Source organism: Monodelphis domestica, chromosome 1 (genome assembly GCF_027887165.1).
Source record: "Monodelphis domestica isolate mMonDom1 chromosome 1, mMonDom1.pri, whole genome shotgun sequence".
In the NCBI taxonomy this organism is placed as follows: domain Eukaryota; kingdom Metazoa; phylum Chordata; class Mammalia; order Didelphimorphia; family Didelphidae; genus Monodelphis; species Monodelphis domestica.
Window position 1 is genome coordinate 722,892,000 of NC_077227.1, and position 4,912 is coordinate 722,896,911.

The window sequence follows — 4,912 nt, forward strand, 5'->3', positions numbered from 1 at the left end:
AGGTTGACTGCTGACTTGAGTTTTCATTTAGGAATTACATAGCTGAATTCCTTGGCGACCTTAAATTAATATATATCAGTCTTTTAAATTGATTTCCTTGTCACAAAACTCTGAACCAAGAAGAACTCAGCCTGGCAGCCAATCAGTCATTTGTTCAGTGCCTTCTTTGGCCCCTCTGGAGAGTCCAACCAGCATTTCCCCCAGTAACAGCCACCCACCATCTGTGCTTCTCTTTCCCCTCTTCACTGAGTCTCTTAGTGCTATATTTGTCCAGTCACTGGAGAACGGGGTGAAGCTTTTGAATTTATTGAGGTTTAAAGGATATTCTCAAGGGGAAGATATTTGATGATATTGAAGTTTTGTCTCTGTTTCTCCTCTTTCTCCTTTGAAAGGAAAGTATAAGAAGCTGAGCTTTGGGTACCTTTGGTGACTCCACTTACCCGTCTGAGTCTTGTGTAAAGGAGACATTCCTGACTCTCCACAGAGACCCGGATACACTCAGGAAAATGTGTCATTGATCCAGATTATTTATTTAGTCTGTCCAAGTGATGTGGAAACCCAGTAACAGAAGCCCACTCTCTGTGTGAGAATCAATCCCAAGTTCCCTTGCAAACCGCCAGGCCCCCAAGAGTCAGTATCTGAGACAGGAATGGAAGCAGAATTGACACCTCAGACTCTGGAGTCTGCTGATGGGGCAGTGAAAAGAGTGTCTAGTCTGGTGCCAAGAAGACCTGAAGTCAATTCCAACCTCAGAAACTCACTTTATGTCCCTGGGAAGGTTACCTAACCGCAATTGTTACCCCTTCCCACTCTTTTGCCCCCCAATCTAAACTGGTATCACTTTTTAGACAGAAGGTAAGCATTTCGTAAAAAATTGATTGATTCATTTATTCATAAAAAGGGAACTTTAAGCAGCCAAATTTTGCCTCTATACTCTAAAACTCATTTTCTCTTCCTTGTTGATTCTATGCAGATAATTTGGAAGCATCAAGGCACGAAATACCATCCAAAGAGAGCACCACATGATCCCTTCCAAAGCACCTGCGGTCAAAAATTCCCCATCCCGAATGTGAGGTCTGGAAAAGGAAATTTTCCCCACATGGGCCCCAATGTTGTCCATTAGTCAGCAGCCCTCCCTGCAGAGGCCCCTCCAGAGGCTCAGAGGTTTGGGGTCCTGCCTTTATTTCTTGTCCTGTCTTTTATTTTTTCTAAGTAAGCATATTTATGAGTTTTCAAAAATATCTTTTTTTTTGTATGAGAGATTCTCTGTTTATTCAAATGAATAGTCAAAAATCTATGAAGCATTTACTGGGTTCCAGGAGCTTTGCTAAATTCTGTGACTACAAAGACAAAAAAGAGTCCTGTTTTCAAGAGGTTCACATTTGAAGAAGGGAGACAACATGTGAATAACTCGGCATATCGAAGATATAAATAAAATCAGTGTCCCACTCTGATGTCCAAAAAACTAGGGCAAACTACTTTCCTCCCTCATTCTGGTGCATTAACCCAGATTAGCTTAGCTGGGGAAGAAAGATTAACTGAGGGGAAATACTTGAAACCTCCCTTCAGGAAGCCTTGGCTTTTCACTCAGTACAAAAAAATGAAAAGTAAAGAAATGCAACAACTTTAACATAAGTCAAATATATCAAGTAAAAGTCGGTACTTATCCTCAGTCCTCAATAGGCTGGTCACTGACCATAAATGGCCAAGAGCTGTTTTATATTGTCTGGATGCTGATGCTAGCTGGCTAGGGAAGCCTTATAAAATGATCCTCCAGATGAGTGCCTTCAAAGCCCTTTAAGGAAGATCAATGCCTATTGCATCTCCCCAATGTCTTATCGAAAGGTTTCAGGGAAAGAGTGCTTAGATTTTGGATGGTAAACAGAAATATATCAGGAGGGCAAGTTAGAAAAAAAGATTCACTCCAACAGAATGGGATAGCCGTGGAAAGGAGGACTCTTGGCCAAACCCTTTAGTCTCTCTGAACTTGTTTCGTCATGAGTAAAATGCCGAAGTTGGAATAGATCTCTACGGTTATCTCTTATAATATTAAAAGAAGCTTCCTATCCTGGTCTTTGGACTAAATTCCCAATTCTAAGATCTAACAGTGTTTTTTCTTCCCTTAAGGGTTTTCATAAACTTTTACCTATTTACTGACTCCTCTGACAGACTGGTGAAGCTGACAAAATTCTTCTAAAAACAATGTTTTCAAATGAGTAAAATAAAGAAATGCACAGAAATCACAATAGAAATCAATTACACTGAAATAATTACAAAATTTTTTTAATTCAAAGAGCCTTGGAAGTTAGGAACTCCTTTCCTAAGTTCAGTAGAAACTGTTAAAAAATGTCCATACTGGGGGCAGCTGGGAATCTCAGTGGATTGAGAGCCAGGCCTAGAGATGGGAGGTCCTAGGTTCAAATCTTGCCTCAGACATTTCCCAGCTGTGTGACCCTGGGCAAGTCACTTAATCCCCATTGCCTGGCCCTTGTGAATTTTAGATTTACTCCACCCTGCTTAGTCTAAGAAAACAGAAATGTCTACACCCCTACTTAATAACTGGAAGAACTCTTAAATGTCTGAAACAAATAAAACTTCTCTTTCTAATCAAAATTTTGAACATATCTGAACAGTTTGATCCAAGCTCAGAAAAGTTGGTCCTGCAGAATTCCTGGAAAACGCAAACTAAGTATGCTGCAGCACTAGCGGCTTCCAGTAGATGGCGCTGTGACACACTAGGCATCGCTGTAAGCAACACATTCCAAAGCTGCCTAAGGATGAGAAAAAGCCGCCCTCATAAAAGTTACAGACAGTTCTGTGCCTCAGGTGCTACCCTTTGGAAAGCCTGAACCTGGTTTCCCTGTTTTCTTTCCGGACTCACTCCCAGTCCCGTCTTCTGCTGAAGGCCTTTCCTCGGCTCAGAGCTTTTCTCCACCCCCGAATTCTCCTCTTTTCCTATTTTGGCTGTCGGGGCCAAAAGCTCTGCCAGGGTGAACAGTAAGCTGAACCGCTTCTCCACCTTTGTCAAACCCGGTGCGAGGCCTTCGTGCTGGGGGAGGCCTCGGGCTTCGGAAAGGGCGGGGACAAGCTGTGCGTGGTGCTGGGGCCCTGCAGCCCGAATGGCGGGAGAATCGCTACCCCTCCCAGAGCACAACCGACAGCCCCAACAAGCTTACCATCTCCTACAAACTGATGCCCGCCCACTCCCAGGTGCCCCAGCGCTGGGGCTACCAGCACTGCAACTGGCTCCCTGCTCACCTGGCTGAAAGGTTCCCTCCACGTGACCGAGAAACAGGCAACGGGGCGCCTCCAGGAGGACTTGATTTCCAAGCACAGGAAGGGGCTCTTTTGGTGGATGAAGCACGTGACCAGTCATCCTGCGCTAGCCCAGGGCGACGTCTTCCAGCCCTCCTTGACCTGCAGCAGCGGCTCTGATGAGAAGGCCTGGAAACTGGGCAAGAGGAAAGCTGAGAAGGACCAGATGGTGGCAGCGACCTTTTTGGACTTTGAGCACTCCTTCGGAGGCTGCTCTGGACAGGCAGGAATGGAAAGGAAGATCGCTGGCTTAGAGAGCTTCACCCAGAGGATGGAGGACAGCGCCCCGCGGCTCCACCATACAGCCAACGCATTTGCTGGGAAGCAGATGACTGGCTTCACCAAGGAGTATCAAAAGGTGGGGCAGACCTTCCAGGGCTCAGCCAAGCTTCTGAACTGGACCAACCGGCCTGTTCCGTTGGCCTGAACCAGGCCTTTGCCTTCCCCGGAGATGCCTCCGATGCCATTGGAGAGCTCTTTGCTGAGCAGCCATGGCAGGACTTGGCCCCAGTGACGGATTGTTAGCGCCCTATCAGGGACATCTGGCCAACTTTGCACACATCCTTCATGTTCAGAAAGGACTACCATTTGGGACTTTTGTAAGTGCAGTGTTGAAATGGAAGTAATATTGTCAACATCACTCATGCCGAACTCCAATGGAAATGGATGCCTGCAGGGCACATTTTGACTGATCAGAAAGCCACAGATGACACTTTTTTTGTGTTTTAATTTATTTTGTTAAGCATTTCTCAACTGAATTTTTATCTGGGTACTGGGAAGGGCTTTGTATTTTATACCTCTGTTCTACACCATTCGCTAGAGAGCGGTTAGCTAATAGCTAACACTTTATATAGTCCTTACTAAGTGCTTTCGCAAATATTATCTCATTAGATCCCTACCACAACCCTGGGAGGCGGGTGCTATTTTTATCCTCATTTTACAGATCGAGAAACTGAGGCAGACAGTTAACTGACTTGCCCAGGGTTCTACAGCTAAGTGTTTCAGGCTGTATTTGATATTAAAATAGTCCTAATAGAAGTGTCTCAGTAATAATGGAGATTTGGAATATGATTTTTATTAGGAACAGTATATTTATGAGAGATAGCAAGGTGTTATGGGAACAACCTTGGAGCTGACATAAAAATATCTAGATTCAAGGTCAGGAAACGAACCTTTTTAATTTTTTTTACCCAAACACCTTGTGTCTAAGCATCAGTTCTAAGATGGAGGGGCAGCAAGGGCTGGGCAATTGGGCTTAAGTGACTTCATTGCCATAGGGGCCCCCAACGAGGAAGTGTCTGAGCTCAGCTTTGAATCAAACAGGCTCCAAGCCTATATTGCTGAGCTGCCTGAGAAACAAATTTCTTTTTTTTTTTTTAAATATATTTTATTTGATCATTTCCAAGCATTATTCGTTAAAGACATAGATCATTTTCTTTTCCTCCCCCCCACCCCCCATAGCCGACGCATAAGTCCACTGGGCATTAGATGTTTTCTTGATTTGAACCCATTGCTTTGTTGATAGTATTTGCATTAGAGTGTTCATTTAAAGTCTATCCTCTGTCATGTCCCCTCAACCTCTGTATTCAGGCAGTTG

General features: G+C 44.3%; 1 pseudogene; it reads left to right on the forward strand.

Annotated features, from left to right (window-relative positions):
* The first annotated feature begins 1,022 nt into the window (after positions 1-1,022).
* LOC100029258 (sorting nexin-18-like) lies at positions 1,023-3,941 on the forward strand (annotated as a pseudogene).
* Positions 3,942-4,912: the final 971 nt, after the last annotated feature.